The sequence below is a fragment of the Mauremys reevesii genome, linkage group 1 (genome assembly GCF_016161935.1).
Source record: "Mauremys reevesii isolate NIE-2019 linkage group 1, ASM1616193v1, whole genome shotgun sequence".
In the NCBI taxonomy this organism is placed as follows: domain Eukaryota; kingdom Metazoa; phylum Chordata; order Testudines; family Geoemydidae; genus Mauremys; species Mauremys reevesii.
The window spans coordinates 290,012,923-290,020,379 of NC_052623.1; the positions used below are offsets into that span (position 1 = coordinate 290,012,923).

Here is a 7,457-nt window from a genome sequence, read left to right on the forward strand (position 1 = left end):
TCCCACATCTGTAAACTCCCATCACACAGGGATGGTGATTTAATGAGTTTCTATGAAAGGCAATAATATTATTTAAGTATTGATAGTATTCACCGAACAGTGACACTGAAGGTGCCAAGGAAGACAGGGGGGAGCGGGGGTTGGTCCACTGGAAAAGGCATGGAATTGGGCCCAAGGAGAACTGAGGTTTACACCCATCTGGGCTACTGATTTACTGTGTGCAATTTAGCCTCCCCGAGCCTCAGTTTCCCTACCTATAAAATAAATAGGAATACTTATAGTTTTGTCCACTTTTCTAAAACACTTTGAAATCTACAGATGAAAAACACTAGGCACTACAGAGAACACCATGGCAACAAGAAGCCTCCACCCAGCTTCATTGTACTGAACAGATAAGCTCCCTGGCAAAGCACCAAAGTCAGAGAATGAAACAGGTAAAGGTCTTTTAGATGGACCGTTTACTTGGACCATTAGACACAGTTTAGTTACAGTCTCCTTATGCATGTACAGAGTACCTGTGTCCAATCATATTATTAGGTGGCTCCCTTCCCTCATCCCCTCAACAAGGAGCCAACACAAGCATCTGTTTAGCCTTCTTTAGGTTCCCTTATGGTTGCACAGCACTTTCTCCTCACTTGCAGAGCTACTGGTGCAACACGGGGTTCCCTCTAAGAGTCACTACACAACATCTTGTTATCAATACATGTGCCAGAAAACCCATCCTTCTGACTCCTCTCCAGCTGTCAGTGGCAACTATGGGATTATTGCCAATATCCCATCACAGACAGAAGAACTTCCTGGTCTTCTACTGTGAGTCTATTCTGTTCTTACAATCTAAAGAAAAAGATGTATTTCTTCTTTATTATACAGTTAAACATCGAGTGCAGGTATTAAACAGTATCATGATTAAAAGGCTCATAAATGGGTGGTTAATTTCCATATCTCCTTCTCTGCTTTAGGTGACTTGGAGGGCAAGAATTGGACCACAGGTCCTGTAAGGATGGACAGAAATTTAGGCCCAGATCCTCAAAGGTAAAGAGCATCTATACCCCAGACTTAGAGGCCTAAAACCCAGTTTTAGACTCCACTGTGATCCACAAATCTCCCACTCTGCTGTTGCCTATAATTTCACAGCTAGAACCACACCCAGGCCTGTGAGTTTAAGAGCCTAAGGGCATGTCTACACTAAGAAATTAAGTCAATTTTATAGAAGTCGATCTTTAGTAACCGATTTTATATAGTCGATCGTGCATGTCCCCACAAAGCACACTACGTCATCAGAGTGCATCCTCAATACTGTGGCTAGTATCAACACATGGAGTGGTGCACTGTGGGTAGCTATCCCAGAGTCCCTGCTGCCCATTGGAATTCTGGGTTAAGCTCCCAATGCCTGATGGGGCAAAAACATTGTCGCAGGTGGTTTTGGGTACCTGTCATCAGTCTCCCCTCCCTCATTGAAAGCACTGGCAAACAATCATTTCATGCCTTTTTTCCTGGGTTATCCGTGCAGACGCCATAGCACGGCAAGCATGGAGCCCGCTCCACTGCACACTGCTTTTGTGAGCATTGCCAACACCTCACACATTATCCTGCAGTATGGGCAGAGCCTAGCTAGAAGGCGCCAGTACGAGGAAGAGATTGTGAGGAAGACATGGACACACACATTCCTGAAAGCACAGGATGTGGCTATTGGGATATCATGGCAGCATTGGGTCACATTGATACAGTGGGATGTCAATTCTGGGCCTGGCAAACAAGCACAGACCGGTGGGACCGCTCAGTGTTGCGGGTATGGGATGATTCCCAGTGGCTGCGAAACTTTCACATGCGTAACGCCACTTTCATGGAACTTTGTGAGTTGCTTTCCTCTGCCCTGAAGCACAGGAATCCCAAGATGAGACCTGCCCTAACAGTTGAAAAGCAAGTGGCAATAGCCCTGTGGAAGTTTGCAACACCTGACTGCTACCAGTCAATCGGGAATCAATTCGGAGTGGGCAAATCTACCGTAATGGCTGCTGTGATCCAAGTAGCCAGGGAAATCAAGACCTTTCTGCTAAGAAGGGTAGTGACTCTGGAAAATGTGCAAGTCATAGTGGATGGCTTTGCTGCAATGGGTTTCCCTAACTGTGGCGATAGACGGAACGCATATCCCTATCTAGGCACCGGAGCACCTTGCCAAAAAGTACATAAACTGCAAGGGGTACTTCTCAGTGGTGTTGCAAGCCCTGGTGGATCACCAGGGCCGTTTCACCGACATCAGCATGGGATGGTCAGGAAAGGTGCATGACACTCGCATCTTTTGGAACTCTGGGCTATTTGAAAAGCTGCAAGAAGGAACTTTCTTCCCAGACCAGAAAATTACTGTTGGGGATGTTGAAATGCCAATAGTTATCCTTGGGGACCCAGCCTACTCCTTGCTCCCATGGCTCATGAAGCCATACACTGTGTTGCAGTTGCCATTTAAAAGGAGGGGCTGCAGTTTTGGGGTGGATGTGCAGCACACCCCTCCCCCTCTCCCCACCCCACATGGCTATTCTCCAGGATGATCACTTTTAGCCAAGCACAAACAGCCCAGCATGCCCAGGGTCTAATGTGTCGCGGATCACCAAACAGGGGGGGATTACTGTTCCTTTACAAAACTTCCCCTATTTCAACCAGGTGACCATGAACGATATCACTCTCCTGAGGCTGACACAAAAAATATAAAGACCGAATGTTGCATGAATGAGACCAAAACCCAGGACCATTCGCTGCACCATGCTTTGTGCTGCAATGATCTCAGACCACTTGTTACTGGCTTGGCATGGTAAAATGTCCTACCGTGGAGGACGAAACAAGGCATCCCTCCCCAGAAACCTTCTGCAAAGGCTTTCAGAGTACCTCCAGGAGAGCTTCATGGAGATGTTCCTGGCGGATTCCCGCTCTATCCCCAGAATTGTTAACAGACTTTTCCATTAGCTGTACTGGCCGCGAATGCATCCTAGTTGTTCAGGGCAAATCAAACATTAAACACAATTGCTTTTAATCCCCATAGTGTTGGTACAAATATGCACTCACCAGAGGTGCCTTCTCTGCCTTCAGGGTCTGGTAACAATAGGCCCTGGGACGGTATTGGCTCCATGGTGAGGAAAAGGTCCTGGCCACCTGTCTGCTGCTCATTCTCCTCCTCCTCATCATCATCCACAAAATCCTCCTCTGTGTTGCATTAGGCTGTCACCTTGCAGGTGTCCACAGAGAGTGTTGGTGTACTGGTAAGGTCCCACCCCCTAGAATGGCATGCAGCTGATCATAGAAGCGGCATGTCTGGGGCTCTGACCCAGAGCGACCGTTTGCCTCCTTTGTCTTTTGGTAGGCTTGCCTGAGCTCCTTTATTTTCACGTGGCATTGCTGTGTGTCCCTGGTGTAGCTTCTGTCCACCATGCCCTGTGCGATTTTGGCATATATATTAACATTTCTTCTGCTGGATTGGAGTTCTGCCTGCACAGATTCTTCTCCCTATACAGCAATCAGATCCACTGTCTCCCATTCACTCCGTGCTGGAGCTCGTTTGCAATTCTGGGACTGCAAGGTCACTGTTCTGCTGAGTTCCATGCTGACCGAATAGGAAATGAAATTCAAAAGTTCCCGGTGCTTTTCCTGTGTACCAGGCTAGTGCACCGAAGTTGAAAGTGCTGTCCAGAGCGGTCACATTGTAGCACCCTGGGATAGCTCCCAGAGGTCAATACCATCGAATTGCACAGCGCTGTGTCTACAATACCCCAAATTCGACCCAGGAAGGTCAATTTTAGCACTACTCCCCTTGTTAGGGAGGAGTAAAGCAGTTGATTTTAAGAGCCCTTTAAGTCAGCGCAATGGGGTTCGTTGTGTAGACGCATTCGTTATAAAAATCGACCTACCATGGCTAAATTCGACCTAACCTTGTAGTGTAGACCAGGCCTAAGTCTTTACATCCTTCTAAGGGCTTGTCTAAGGGCTACAGTGTTTAGTGAAGATGTCATTATTTGCCAATGGGAGAGCTTCTCCCATTGGTGTAGTTAATCAACCTCCCCAAGAGGAAGTAGCTAGCTCAATGGGAGAGTTTCTGTGCTGTCTACATGGAGGGTTAGGTCAGTGTAACCATTTTGTTCAGGGGTGTGGATTTTTCACATCCCGACCAATGTTGTTATACCAATATAGGTCTGTAGTGTAGACCTGGCCTAAGAGAGGTATGGACTTAAAGATGCACCTTGGATGTTAGACCCAAGGAACACTGAAGGACAAAGATTGACTTGTATACTCAGAATGGAGAAAATATCACCCCTCTACCTACCAAGAGTGTGAAAGAGCAGAACAGGGCCCCACAGTTGCTTTAAAATACAAGCATCTCTCTACATTGCAGATTGGAAGTTTAACTGAATGCTAATTTACTAGATTTCATGTTCTCCAGGGCCGCCCAGGGAGGGAGGGGGGGCAAGTGGGGCAATTTGCCCCAGACCTCGGGCCCCACAGGGGCCCCCACGAGAGTTTTTCAGGGCCCCTGGAGTGGGGTCCTTCACTCGCTCCGGGGGCCCCGGAAAACTCTTGCGGGGCCCGGGCCCCTGGAGCTTCTTCCACTCCAGGTCTTGAGGGATGGGGGGGTCCTTCCGCCCCGGGGCCAAAGGACCCCCCGCTGCCGAATTACCGCCGAAGCGGGACCCGCCGCCGAAGTGCAGGGTCCTGCTTTGGTGGTAATTCGGCAGCAATTCAGTGGCGGGGGGTCCCCACCGTGGATCTTCGGGGCACTTCGGCTGCGGGTCCCGGAGCAGAAGGACCCCCTGCCGCCAAATTGCCACCGAAGTGAGGGCACCCCGCCACCGAAGACCCCAGGCCCCCTGAATCCTCTGGGCAGCCCTGACTGTCTCAGAATACAAGTGCCAGCCTTTAGTTACAGAGTTAGGAAACAAATACCAATTTAAGATTTTTTAATAGTAGAAATAATCAAATTTCCTCATTTGCTATCTTTAAAATGGATTTTTTTCTGTTTACAAAGTTTTTAATAATTTAGCACAGCTCTCATTCATCAGACATTCACTGTGGGTGCTGCTCTAGTGGTGAAGGAACAATTTCATAAAGAAAACTGTGATGAGTTAATATGACACAGCAATTCCAGGAATCTACACATATTGTTGTTGTTTGTTCACAGTGATTGTTCCTAGTATGTAGTAAATTACATCATCATATTCAATGGATACTATTAGTGCTTAAAATAAATATTTCACACTTCCTGGTTCAAACACCTGGCAAATATGAAACAGATTTTGTGAAAGCTGCCTGTGATCAAATGATTCATCTGAGAGAGTTAGGAGCAGAATCTAACCACGTATCATGGCAACAAAAATGATCAGTCCACAGTGTTTATATTAGTTTTATAACACTTTGTTTTATGTCTGAAAGCAATAATTTTGGTCAGTGAGGCACTTAGCTTCAAACTAATACCATTAGAAGGTTGGTTTGAAAACAACACAGTGATTTCTTGGCCTGTTAATGGCCTAATAAACATTGAGTTGAAGTTTATCTGTACAACAGTGACAGCTACATATTAATGAACAAAATCCAGATTCAGAGGAAAACAGAAGACTTTTGATTAGGGAAAACAGTAGGGGGTGTTCAAATGTGGAAACTCATGAAGGTTTCCTTCCCCCTCTTATGAAGGTGTTTAAGAATAGTGATCCGTATACATATTAAGGACCATGACTCAAGGCAAATCATCTGCTGGACTATCTAACAGTCTTTCCCAAGCATATAAAGGCCAGATTTTTAATGGAATTTAGGCATCTAATCATTCAGAAAGGTACTTCACAGTCCTCAGATTCTGTACAACACTGTACACCGTCCCAGGGAGCTTATTATTTAATGTTTTATACTATAACCATGTAGGCACATGCATAACATCACTCCAGTGAATAGACAAATTGAAAACCAGGGGGCTCCTTGAATGTGTGGAGTTATGCCTGTGCTTAAGTGTTAGCAAGACTGGAGAGTCCAAGGAAGAGACCTGAAGAAGAAAGGAAACATTGGGAGACCCAAAGGAGAGTGGTTACTTAGACTGCTGGGTTTTAAAACAATATTGGTTGAGATCCTTATCCCTGCTCCAGGCCATGTATGATGCACAAAAGGGTCAGAGCAGCAAAAAGGGTCCCTGAAAGCCTCCCTCCAGACAAGGGAGGATTCCCCCAGTGCAGAAACTGTGGATGACAGCTGTAAATCTGCCTCTTAAGAACCCCCTCACAAGCAAGTTCTGTGCTGCATCTCTTAGAGGCACAGAACAAAAATATCACCCTTTATTTTAATGTCACTCTTCTCTCATATGTTGTGGTGGTGACAGTGTCGGTGATGAAAATGAACTTGCTTGTTGGAAACACCTGATTGGCTTCTTCCATGTATGTTGCATTTTTTACTGCCTAATTCCTCTTCCTTAGTTTAAGTCTTTACATGAACAGTACTGAATATTCTCATTATTTGGTGCCCTCCCTTCTATGCCCTGGTCACTTTGGAGTTTGGTTTTATCCTCCTGCGTGTTTGCCAATTCTTCAATAGTAATATCATCGATAAATTAAAACATATCTACTCAATAGAGAAACAAACATTAACTAGCTTCAATTCCATACAATAAACAGGGAGAAGAATCCAAGGGGACTCTGGTAGAAATGAAAGACCTACTATTTGACAGCTGAAATATGATAGGATTCCAGGATCAACTCTCCTTTCAATTATGCATATTTCATCAGTGTGATAGAAACTGCTCCAGACACTGCTTAAAGGAGTGTCAGGATTATGGCGCACAGGCTACAGTTTGAGAGCCACTGCTTAGAGGTACTCATACACTCCCTCCATTTGCCATCTCAGAATGATTTAGAAGCAATAGTTTTCCAGACTGTGACAGGGTTCACTCACCTCCTGCTGACTAAAGGTAAAGGTAATAATTGGAGATATACCAATCTCCTAGAACTGGAAGGGACCTTGAAAAGTCATTGAGTCCAGCCCCCTGCCTTCATTAGCAGGACCAATTTTTGCCCCAGATCCTTAAGTGGCCCCCTCAAAGGATTGAACTCACAACCCTGGGTTTAGCAGGCCAATGCTCAAACCACTGAGCTATCCCTCCCCCCTGTCCTGGGGATTAGCTCTGTTCGCCAGTGCACCCTCTTCTGGTGATGTCTTGCCACTGTCACTTCTGCTCCAGGACCCACATCACTCCAGGGACCACAGCATCCTCTTCAGGACACAGCCCTGAGGCTGTGCCACACTCTGTGCTCCCCCTTCCAGGAGACAGTGTCACTGTCCACTGTCCAGCTGCTTCCCTCAGCGGCTATTGTAGCCAATTGTCTGGCCACTTCCTCAGTGGCAAGACGCAGGGTGGGGAGGATCTGGGCCTGCCCACTATTCCAGGTCTTGGCCCACAGAGCGTATAGATGGCTGCCACTTGCTACATCACCTCCGAC

At 46.5% G+C, this 7,457-nt stretch overlaps 1 long non-coding RNA gene across 1 annotated transcript; it reads left to right on the forward strand.

Annotated features, from left to right (window-relative positions):
• The first annotated feature begins 313 nt into the window (after positions 1-313).
• LOC120395907 lies at positions 314-6,784 on the forward strand. The gene is made up of 3 exons (XR_005592882.1): positions 314-434; positions 960-1,032; positions 6,636-6,784. It is a non-coding gene; the product is annotated as an uncharacterized LOC120395907 (long non-coding RNA).
• Positions 6,785-7,457: the final 673 nt, after the last annotated feature.